Source organism: Syngnathus typhle, linkage group LG13 (genome assembly GCF_033458585.1).
Source record: "Syngnathus typhle isolate RoL2023-S1 ecotype Sweden linkage group LG13, RoL_Styp_1.0, whole genome shotgun sequence".
Lineage (NCBI taxonomy): Eukaryota > Metazoa > Chordata > Actinopteri > Syngnathiformes > Syngnathidae > Syngnathus > Syngnathus typhle.
In genome coordinates this window covers 4008751-4021339 of record NC_083750.1, presented here as the reverse complement: position 1 = coordinate 4021339, position 12589 = coordinate 4008751, and the positions used below count along the sequence as shown (strand labels likewise).

Sequence of the window (12589 nt, the reverse complement as noted above, 5' to 3'; positions counted from 1 at the left end):
TTATATCATTACGGCAGAAAAACAAACTAGCGCTTGCATGTAAGGTGTGGTCAGCTTTCTTTGTTTAAAACGACAGGAGCATTTTTTTCGACTCAGCATCTGCTTGTTAGGTTTATTCCCAGTTCTTCATATTTAATGCTCGCTATGCTAACAGTAATTACCAGCAGTCTTCACAGTTTAACTACCGTTTTTTTCCATGTATAATGCGCCCCCATGTATAATACGCACCCTAAAAATGGCATGTCGATGCTGGAAAAAAGCCTGTACCCATGTATAATACGCACCCAATTTTTTTTGTTTTGTTTGTTTTTTTAAGTCCCAACACACGCAGGGAGGCAATGGGTCCCATTTTTATAGTCTTTGGTATGGTCTTAACTAGGCTGGATGTATTTTTTTTTGTTGGCGTTGATTTCTCCCACTGCCCGTAAAGGCGCCACCGCGATCAGTGCGGACATGTGAAAAAGGCGTGCGGACATGTGAAAAAGCCGGCTCTGTATGGGAGAGACGTTGAAGAGGAATAAAACCACCCTTGGAAACCAAAACTTGCCCCTCGTCGTGACTCGGAGCCACAACAAATGTTTCGGATTTGTGTAGGGTACATTGTGACAGCAAACGAGCAGGTGATCGAGTAAGCGTCTGATACGAGAGCATTGCGTTCGTATGGAGCGTGTTTGAAGTGAACAGCAGAGACGAAAGGAACAAGGCAAAGTCTTGTGAAATTAAATATTACCTGTAATACGCATTTTGTTATTTGCTGATTGTATTAAACTATCACATTCATTGTCAGTCAAGAAGAGAAGAGGACTATTCACATCGGATCCATAGTGCGCATGCGCAGTGATACTGCCTCCGTATGACGTCCAGTCTGCGATGGAGATTAAAAAACAAACAATATTTGACAATAACACAGGTTTCTGTTCCTGTCTTTGGTAATGTCACCCCGTCTTTTTGTTCCACGTCTTTGTCGGTCAGTCCTGTTGTTGGTTTTGTTAGAGTTAGTTTACCAAGTCTGTGTTTTGAGTTCCTCCAATGAACCCTGGTCCAAGCTGCACTTGGTCGCCCTGCTCCTTTCCACACTCCATCCGTGACAAGATTTTCTTCAAAAATTGTTGAACCATGATTTCCTTAAAAAAAAAAAAAAAAAAAAAAAAATTAAAACAAAATTGTACCCATGTATAATGCGCACCCCAGATTTTAGGACAATAAATTAGTTAAATTTTGCGCAATATACATGGACAAAAACGGTATTTAATGTATGTCAGAAAGATCGATACACACCTGTGGAGCCTTCTCTGCGAGTCTTCACTTTTAATAATATATATATTTTTAAAATATTTTACCAGTTTTTACTTGTCTGATTTGACCGTGACCTTGTCTGACCGTGGAGATGACAGTGGACTTCAGGCGAGACCCTTCACCACTTTTACCCCTCACTATCCGCAGTAATACTATTCTCTCCGCGGACACCTTCAAGTTCCTGGGAACCACAATCTCTCGGGACCTGAAATGGACCGGCCACATAGACTTTGTCCGGAAGAAGGCCCAGCAGAGGCTGTACTTCCTGAGACAGCTCAAGAAGTTCAACCTGCCGCGAGAGCTTCTGAAGACCTTCTACACTGCCATCATCCAGTCTGTCCTCTGCACCTCCATCACTGTCTGGTTTGGATCGGCCTCCAAACAAGACAAGCACAGACTGCAACGGACAATCAGGACTGCAGAAAAGATAATTGGAATCAACCTCCCATCTATCCAAGACTTGTACCTTTCCAGGACCAGGAAACATGCAAGGAACATCTCTACAGACCCTTCTCACCCAGGTTGCAGTCTGTTTGAACTACGGCGTTATAGAGCTCTGTACGCCAAAACCACCAGACACAGAGACAGTTTCTTCCCCCAGGCTGTTGCTCTGATGAACTCACACCACTCTTAGAGTCTCAGAGTCATTACTGTGCAATAACATCCTGCTCTCCACACCTTTTTTGAATTTGTCTACACTGTTTGTACTGTGTCCTCTCTGCATCCATTGCAGCCTGGTCATCCTGGATAAGGGACCTTCCCATCTGTGGTCTCTTCTCAAGGTTTCTCAGTTCTCCTAGCTGGAGTTTTGAGTTCTTCCTTGCACTCTTGGGAGTTTAAGATCAGGGGATGTTTGAGAATATTTGCCATTTTTCACATGTCCTGAGTGTTGTTAGTCACCTAAATGTTGAACAGAGGCTGTGATTTACCAAAGTCAAATTCCTTGTTTGGCACACTCAAACATGGCGAATAAAAACTATTGAATCTTGAAAACGAGTTATTTGTCAGTTTGTTTTGTAGCTTTTACTGTATATCATATGAGGTGCTCATACATTTATTCGGGTTGACAATGGCCTTCCGAAAGAAGCCATGACTACAATGCGGCCCGCGAAAAAAAGGAGTTTGACACCCCTGTTGGAGTCTTAACTGAGAGCCACTTCTACGTATTTGCAGAGAGTGTCATAGAGAAGAGAAAGCTAATGAAGCAAGAGAAGGGTTACAGCGATATAACGGGATAGGTCAAGCTACCTAGCTAATTACATGTGCCAAAGAGGCCTATTCTAACATGCTGTTATATACATGTAAAATATATCAAAAAACAATTTTTGAACAACTCAAGTTGTCAACCAAGTTGCTGCTGGCAGGATGGAGCGCTTAATGAATGAAGGAAGAAAGGAAGGAAGGAAGGAAGGAAGGAAGGAAGGAAGGAAGGGAGGGAGGGAGGGAGGGAGGGAGGAAGGAAGGAAGGAAGGAAGGAAGGAAGGAAGGAAGGAAGGAAGGAAGGAAGGAAGGAAGGAAGGAAGGAAGGAAGGAAGGAAGGAAGGAAGGAAGGAAGGAAAGAAGGAAGGAAGGAAGGAAGGAAGGAAGGAAGGAAGGAAGGAAGGAAGGAAGGAAGGGAGGAAGGAAGGAAGGAAGGGGCTCCCCACCACTTTAAGGGCCTCTAATAGTTCAACACACACACAAAACTACAAACACCCAAAGTTGAAATCCTAGTTTGAAAGTTGAACTCTCGCTTAAAACCTCAACCCTGTCAACGTCGTTGAAGGCCAAGATGTACCACAACAAACTACCCTCCCGAGTCGGGATGTCGGCTTTGCTCTCCTCTTCCTGTTCATGCCGCATTGCTCTCCTTTCAACGAGTGTCTCATTTAGTGTGAGGCAAACATGTTGAAACGTGCATCCTGTCCTAATTGGTTGCACTGAATGCAAACGTGTGTGCAACATTAGCGCTTCTAAAATCACTCCCAGGAATCAGCCATCAGATTTTTTTTCTGTTGTAAAATTGAATGTCAAAAGACAAAGTATTGTAAAATTAGTAAACATAGTATCAAGTCTTTTTTTTCCAAATACAGAAAATAACTTTCAGTGCTGTCTGAATGTTAAGGGGATTTCTGGCCATTGGATTTATTACTATTATGCAAGCTAGAATTCATCATAATAACTGGTGAGAGAATAAATAAATATCACATTAATGTGCCCGTTCGTAGCCGAGCGTCCAGTAAACCTGTTTTTTTTTTCTCCCCTCTATGGCTATTCTGTTCCATTCTGTTGCTGAAGGCGGCAAAGTGTGCTGTAGGAGGAGAAGTGTACCGATCATAAGTGCGTATCAGAGCACTCGCACTAGCCAAACACATTTAAAGTGTCAATTTCAAATAGCCGACAGCGAGTGCGGCCTCAAGCTAAATAGGCCGCCAAATGTAGTCTGCTGCACACATCATGGTTCAGAATGAAGTTTGACTCACCAACACGAGAGGTGGGCTTCTCCCTGCCTATTCATTTCACTGGGCTCCCACGATTTGCATTTTTGAGTTATGCACGGTCAAGGAACAAATGCAACTTGTGTCTCAAGACACGACTGCACTGTTTGTTTGTTTAGGAAGCATTCAAGAGAGAAAAAGAATTATGCAAATGCAGTTGGAGTGAGAAATTCTTCTGAGACATGAAAATGGCTTCCTAGTTATGTGTTATTTTCATTATTTTGGGAAACAAATGGGAAATGAAGTGTTTTTTGGAAGCAGTTATTTGAATGGCAAAATATCCACATACCGTGGAAGCTGTGAGTCATTCACTAAAGCAGAAGAAAGAGAGCATAGCTTGTAGCTGAGTCACTCCAGTCACACCCTGACGAACACCTTGCCATGACTCAAGCGGTTGTCCATCTCAGACACACACACCAGAAGCTACACAACATGAATTAATATCATTCTCTCAGTTAAAAACAAACCAACTAGCATCCTCGTTTGGGATCTGTCTACAGTAGATTTGCCCCAAAAAATAGCAAGTAGAATAATAAGGGAGAAGATTTCCCATAACGTGCAAACCGCATGAAGGTGCCACACACAAACAAACACGGTCTCGCGCACACACACAGCATGGAGGAAATGCCAGCCTGATGCTGAATTTCCATTAACTGCTGGCACTCATGACATGAAAACATACTTCCTGCAGTGCCAAATGCATCATTTTAGCTTCTCTGGCTTTTTTTTGAAGCTGTATAACTTTTTTTCCCCATCAAGAGGTGACAAATAAGAATAATAGTAATAAAAATAAAAGTAACAATAAAGGCTGTGTATATGCCCTTTGCCTGTTTGCAAACATGTTCGTTGTCTTCTCACATCCTAACCACTATTTTGGTGTGAAAAAAACCCAAAATATAATTTTCTGCTTTTAGCAACACAGTGCAAAACTAGAAAACAAATTTTTCCTTGTTAAACTTTAAAAAAGCCAGTTTGGAAACAAAGATAAATCTCATCACATCCCAAATGCAAATTTGGGTGCATGCATCAAAATGCAGCTAATGGATTCAGCCTCCGATGTTTTGGTTTTTTTCATGTTCACGGTTACTGCTTTTTAAAAATGTTTTTGAAAATGTGCCCTGGCTTGATATCCCATCGTGAATCCAGAGTTAATGGGTTTAAAAAGGGGGAGGGGAAAAGTGGAGGGTGGTCCCACTGTGAACTTTTATTGGAGTACTACTACTGGGGGGGGGGGTGCATTAAAGTGTTTGAGAAGTCATTAAGTACAATTAACAGATTATATTTACTCAGGCTAAACATACCAGGCCCTTTGCTTCCTCCCAACAATCCAAACTAACGCAACACTAAAAAAGTTGACCCCTTGAAAAGTTTTCTTCAACTTTATTTTTAATGCCGAAGAGAAAGCTCTCAAAGCGGCTTCGAACTCGCTTGACTACCATCAACGAAAGCAGCACACCGGTTTCTCGCATTTCTCATCAACCGGCGCAGCTTCTTTTCCGACAATCACTACAAAAGATGTCAGTGTCATCCCTCATGTTATTGTATAATGCAGCTGATCAAACAGCACGGTGAAAGGAGCTCTTTCATAAGGTTTCATTAACGTGAGTAATGACAGACGGAATACGAGGCAATAACGGTAGCCGTGGCTCATGGCAGCGCAGATTTATCTTTCGTTTGAGGTTATTAGTGCGAATCATACAATATCAGCAAGTTAGCCCGATGGCGCATTAACAAAGAGTAGGAGACAGGCCAAGCACTGTCTGTTGAAGGCAGACAAAAAGAAAGAGCTTCTGCCGTTACTTGGATTTATCCATGAATTGGGCATGAAATATCATTAGTCGCAACACGAGACAATCTGTCGAAAAAAAGGGTAACAAAATGTTCTTTAAAAGCTTACGACAGAAAGGTCTGAGCAACTGTAGAAAATATTCGGTTGAGGTTATTGATGCCAGAAGAGGCTCAAGCATGTTCTCAATAAAAACCTTTGCTTTTACAGTCTTTTTCTTCCCTGTTATGTTCAATGAATACATTTCTATTTTATTTAATATCGCCTAAAATAATGATCAGATGCTTTTTCTTGCTGTATTAGAAAAGATAGAGATTTCTCTCTCACGCTCCATTATTTGCGACAGCATCAGTGCATTAACTTTTAATTCTAACCTTATCATTAGGACTTTCAGCTTCGCAACACTGATGCACTTTGAGAAGGCTTTATTGGCACATAAAAAGGAGAATTAGAAAGCATGAGATCCATTCTCATTGAAGTTTGCATTTTCATTTGAGGTTTGACTCAGATTCTTAAGAACACATTTATAAATTCTGAGTTCCCAGGATCCATGGTAATTCTTTTTCACTAGATTGCAGATTTGTCATCTTTTGCGGGCAGGTCTGGAACAAATTCATTGGGATGGAACAAGGGCTGATTGTTTTTCAAAAGAGTGATTGTAATATTTTTGGGAACAACATTTGCTAGAAATCAACAATTCACATCAACGTTTTTGGGGGGGCTCACGTGTGTCTTACAGAATTTTTCCGGTGGGACACATATCACATATCTTCACAGCCCAGTTTATGTTTCTCGCTCGAAGCGCTTGCTCCGCCTTTGAAATGCAAGCCGCGTGTCGTGGGGTCGACCAAGGTAGATCTTAGCTGGAGGATGCGCGACTCGGGTGTGTGTATCACCATCTGGTCGCCATGAGCGTGCCGAGCAGACAGTTAGGACCAGCTGGCAGACTGGACAAAAGCACATCTTTACACGAGAGGAACAGGATTGTATTAAAAACACGGCCCCCACGTCTTTTTCATGTTTTCAAGCGACTTTACTAGTTCCACTATCTTTTGTGATGTGTATCAAAGACACACAAAGCGGTGTGGCAGTTCGAACGTTGGTTTTCATTTTCTTTTAACCAGGGGTCCGTGTTGGGCAAAATGGTTTGTGACATTTCCCATGATGGTGTATTGTGTCTTGGATGCCCCCGAGGCCTGTGAGTCATGCTTCAAACGTTTGCGCTTGTGACATGGAGAAAGGAAATAAGAGCCAGATGCCAACAGATATCCACAAGCACATGGCTCATGCACACAACCTGCTCTGTGTGTGTTTGCGTGTGTGCGCAAGTTCTTTTCAGGATTCAGGTGGGACATGAGTGATTTCGCAGTGCCGACTTTGCGTCAAAGTCTCCTTAATGTGTTAACCATTCTCACAGATGTGTCAAAACAGGAAAACAAAACTGGCCTTGTCTAACACATAGTGAGCCCTCTTGGCTTTTCATTGCTTATCCGGCCTCTTATTTTCTGCATTACATTGACACTGCCACAAAATTAGACATACTAGGAGAATCCAAAGATGTCCCTAACCTAACCTCATGGGTCAACTGCCAAATGTGAATAGCTGACTTATTTGTGATTGTCTAGATCAGTTCCATTTGTTCACATTGTCGAGCCCAACCGTAACCCAAATCCCCTGGCCCAAGTTTACCCAACATTAACTATAATCTTTACTCTAATCGAAGTACTAATTCTGACTCCAACCCTACCCAACCCGAAACTGAACCAACATTTCAAATTCCTGACCCTGAAACGCAAACTAAAGTAAATCAAAATCAAAAGATAATCATTAGGTTAGCGTATATACTTTTTGCGGCACTTCTGTTTGGGCCTATGCTTTAGGATTTTCGTAAAATAAAATATGCTAGCCTAATGCCTAACCCCTTCTCGAACTAACACCCTGCTTTAACACTAAGCATAACATCAGCATAGCATTAGCCTAATTTAGCATAAAACTAATGATCTTAAACTGAACAAAATCCCTAACCCTATGTTCATGCCTAAAATTGATCCCGAAACATAACCTAACCCTAATATACGTACATAACGAGCATCATTTACCAAAAATGTATTGTACATCAAATCTTCGAAGAGCTGAGCCTCTCTTTTTGGCAATGTTATCAGAACGCGGATGTAATCAAACGAAAACACTCAAAGACGCACATCTATCTTGCCCCAGCATGCGCGTCGGTAGAGGAAGCAATTACGATGCATGTGGCGTCACGATTAAAGGCCTCAGTGTGCTTCGTCGGAGTCCACCGACAAACAAAACACCGTAAGTCTATCTTCATAAACGTGATGGTATCCAGATCACGGTGGCTGACAGCGTTTCCCTAACACGAAGCGACGGAGGCAATAAACTGAGCCCTAATTCAAACCTCCTGCCAGCTCACATTTGAAAACTTGTAGCGTTTTAGAAAATTAGCCACCTGGACATCAGTAACCCGAGCCTCATCTCTCAGTGACATAACAAGGGTTACAATGGGGCTATTATAAACAGCGTGTGCAGGGTAAACGGCAGCAATTTGTGAGTCGGTGACCCAAAACAGCATCTCCGCCGCCGTTGTGTATGTTTTTCAGCCAGGCGACGTGACTCACTGTTCTTTTGTTCTTGCTACATTCTTGTCTGCGATGCTGAAAGGGACCAATCGGTTGTAGGCGTTGGGAGTGCCCTAAGACAATTAGCGCAAATTCACAGCACGGGAGAGTCGTTGGCACCTTGTGTCAACATGTCCTAACGTTTTCTTTGTTCAATTATCTTTGTCTGTCACTTTATATAAAAGAATCAGCAACTTTCGATAAATATTGTATATATGTGCTTGGAAGTTTATGAATTAAAGCCGCTAGCAGCGACGAAACCTGATCATTAGATATCACCCATATTAGATAACCCCAGAAAATCTCATCCATTTGTCGAATATACCTGATTCGGAACTATTTCCTATGGACTGTTTACATTTAACAATTTGGGGCATCGATGCTAATTTGTCTCCCCCAAATCATGATCAACGACCCCCTTCAAGCATATGTCCCGCTAACGGAGCACACCCTCTTCTTCATACTTAAGTGTTTCCACATTGACCAAAAGTCGGACAACTCGTGCACCATTAACTACTTTGAAGGCTTAATGTTCCCTGGCACTCGGACACACGCAGAATAAAATGGTTCCATTCTTTGCAAGAAATGGGCGCATAGATTTCACTGTGACTTGTGGGTGATTTATTGACTTATTGCCATACTTATGGCAGTGTTTAGAGAATCATTTGTGCATGTTCCATACGTCATGACGATGAAATGACATTGACATGCAAGCAAAACCAAAGAAAAGCAAAGTAGGCTGTGATGCATTTCTTAGAACTAATAAAGTTCTTTTTTGTGTCATTATGAAGAGCAGACAATCTAATTTAGGTACTTTCACCTTGACATTCCAGTTTTATACAAATCAAGACAGATAAAGAAAGAGGGCACGAGAGAGCACGATGTGATGCCTCCACATCCTTTTGTAGAGGAGTGACATTTTGGAACAAAGGGGCCAGTTATTTGAGGCCTTTTTTCTGGGACAGGCCAAATACTGCTCTAGCTGGGCCAAATCCACCGCCCACGTAGGGTGGGGTCAATGTGGGATGACTCATTCAAATGCAGGCAGGGACACTGGAACTCACACACATACCCACGCACACGCATACAGTACATACACCCAGACGCACGCTCACTCAGCACAGTACAATAGAAGCGCTTGGGTCTAACAGGTCAAACTATTTTTTTACTCATAAGAAGTACTGTAAAGAGAAATAGTGCAGTGTGGTGGATGGGTGTGTGGGTGGATCGGTTGGATGGGGGCGTGGATCGGTTGGATGGGGGGGTGGATCGGATGGATGGTTTGGATGGATGGATGGATGGATGGGTGGATGGGTGGATGGGTGGATGGAACATAGGCTTACAGTACAAAGTGCAAATAATATTCAAGGTCTGTGTTTTATATGTGATAAGCACATACAGTATCTTCACATCTTTTGGCCTGAGGGTCCAGATGTATGGTGTTCACATAATGCTTGGTTTTAGCACTTAGCCGGCAGGTATGCACACGAATGATAAGAATGAAGTAGATGTTTGTCTCTTTTCAATGTCGAGGTGTTCCCAAACATTAATCATGTGTCAATGGTACAAACGCAGTATGTTTGAACAGACAAACGCCATTAGGGACCATAAAGCACAACGGGAAATCTGCCAAACCCCATAACACTTTTATTTTACAGTTTGTTTCTTTTGTGTGATAACACTTGACACTATATGACGTCCGTTGAATGCTTGGTCAATACTTCAGCATCTGTTTGGGCAGAGTAAATGACACTGGAAGGTATTGAAAGCATGTCTTTTTCCAGGGCGCTTGGACGACACTCGGATGTTTCCCGGCAAACAAACCTCAATGAGATTCGGTGGAAATGATTCTCGCCAATATTTTCATTTAAGACATTTTTGTGTTGATAACTTGGATTTTAATTGCTCCAAGTTGTTACTGAGCAACGTAACATTTGTTCGCAAACAGATGCTAATAGACAAACGTCACAAGCTCCCGAGCAGCGAGCCGCAAGTAGCTGGAGGTGATCCAAGCTAGCAGTCAAAGACCGGTAAAAACAACCGATAAAACAGGTGAAACCAATTGGTTTCAGCGGGACTACCGTTTTTTTCCGTGTATAATGCGCCCCCATGTATAATACGCACCCTAAAAATGGCATGTTGATGCTGGAAAAAAGCCTGTACCCATGTATAATACGCACCCAGATTTTGACTCCTACTTAAGTCCGTGAACGTAAAATTATTTCAGAAAAAAGATCATCTTTGGGAACAACCGGATGTTCTGCCGGTCAGTATCACTGCGCATGCGCTAGCATACTCAATAGCGAAGAAATGTTTCGGATTTGTGTAGGGTACATTGTGACAGCAAACCAGCAGGTGATCTAGCAAGCGTCTGATACGAGAGCATTGTGTTCGTATGGAGTGTGTTTGGAGTGAACAGCAGAGAAGAAAGCACATCTGTAATGGCGGCCTCCGTATGATATCCGGATTTAAAAAAAAAAAAAAACAATTGGGAAAAATCTTTTTTTTTTTTTTTGTACCCATGTATAATGCGCAGCCCAGATTTTAGGACAATAAATTAGCTAAATTTTGCGCATTATACATGGAAAAAACGGTATGTTTGTGTGGATGTTAATGATCGATAAGAAACTCTGGAAAACCTTGGATAAAATATATTTGACTAATTTGCCATTTTATACAGTTATTTTTTCTGAGGTATTTGTTCTGCCGAGTGCTTACATACGAGGCAGATTTTAATGAGGAACGCCTTTGAACAGTGGTCTCGGAAAAAGGTCCACTGGGAATTTGGTTGTTTGGTGTTTGGCTTTCACTGGTGCTGTGCTGCTAGCTATCAGCGGCTAGCTGCTAAGGAGCTGGCATTGATTCTGTAAAAATAAATTCTGTAAAATATAGACAACTGATCCGAAACGGAGTGGATTCCTAACTGATACACACTAATGGAGAACTGGAAACCTTATAGTGCGTAACGATGTGAAAAGGACCTGCGATGAATAATGGGCTAACCCAGGGGTGGGCAAACTTTTTGACTCGCGGGCCGAACTGGGTGCTAAATTTGGACTGGAGGGCCGAACGAGGAGCAGATGGACGTAGTGTTTGTGTGAAGTAATATAAGCGACCTGTAAAGGTCATTGCATAAAAGATGTTGGCCTTTAGTAGGTAGTAAAGCATGGATATTCCAAACAAGTTGTTTGAAAACAAATGCATTTATTAACAGCATTAAAAAAAAAAAAAAACACACAAAAAAACTGCTATCAGTGATTCTCATAAAATACGACACTGTTATTATGAATGACAGTCTCCATGACTTCAGTGCCTGCAGGTCAGATTAATGAAAGATGTTTATCTTATGAGATCACATCAAACACCAAAGATTCTGACCAAATACCGTTTTTTTCCGTGTATAGTGCGTATAGTGTGTAGTGTGTATAATACGCACCCTAAAAATGGCATGCTGATGCTGGAAAAAAGCCTGTACCCATGTATAATACGCACCCAAATTTTATGAATTTTTTATGAATTTTTTTTTTTTTTTTTAAGTCCCAATGATCGTCACACACGCAGGGAGGCAATGGGTCCCATTTTTAGTCTTTGGTATGGTCTTAACTAGGCTGGATGTAATTTTTTTTGTTGGCGTTGATTTCTCCGACTGCCCATAAACGCACCACCGCGCTCCGTGCGCGCACGGGAAAGAGGCGTGCGGACGTGAAAAAGGCGGCTCTGTATGGGAGAGACGTTGAAGAGGAATAAAAACACCCTTGGAAACCAAAACTTGGTGATTTCAAGTTTCATTTCGAGGGACATTTGTCACGTCTCGTCCCCAGTTTTGCTATGTGTCTAGGTTGCCATAGTTTCTGTTCGCGTCGCCCCTCTCTTCCTGTGTCACCTCAATCGATGTAACGTGTTTTGTATTTAAGTCGTGTCTGCCCCTCGCTCACCGTCGGATCATTGCATGTGTTACTGTCATGATGTCTGTTTGCTTTCTGTTCCTGTCTTTGGTAATGTCACCCTGTCTTTTTGTTCCACGACTTTGTCGGTCAGTCCTGTTGTTGGTTTTGTTTTCTAAAAAAAAAAAAATAAATAAAAAATAAAAAATAAAAAAAAAAAAAAAATTTTTGTACCCATGTATAATGCGCACCCCAGATTTTAGGACAATAAATTCGTTAAATTTTGCGCACTATACACGGAAAAAAACGGTATATCATCTTGAAGAATCGGTGAAAGCATACATCCAAATAATGTAATCAAAACGGCAACACGGTGAGGGGTATCTGAAAATCAGAGCAGAGTTTTAACTCATCTGATAACAGAGGTGAGGAAACAGGAAACACTTCCTTAAAGTAAGCCTTAAGAACTTTACAGGTTAAGATTAGTCGCAAACAGGTAATGCATCAATG

The 12589-nt window shown here is 41.8% G+C and overlaps 1 protein-coding gene across 2 annotated transcripts in view; it reads right to left on the bottom strand.

The window, feature by feature from the left end:
* ift22 (intraflagellar transport 22 homolog (Chlamydomonas)) overlaps positions 1 to 12589 on the bottom strand; it is a 45822-nt gene that overhangs the window by 13270 nt on the left and 19963 nt on the right. Inside the window, exon 6 of one of the 2 annotated variants that reach the window (XM_061295637.1) lies at positions 1005 to 1124. The exons of the other annotated variant lie outside the window; for it this stretch is intronic. The gene's annotated coding sequence lies outside the window, so the exon portion shown is untranslated. Of the gene's footprint in view, positions 1 to 1004; positions 1125 to 12589 lie in introns of those variants that run through there. 2 annotated transcript variants of the gene reach the window in all.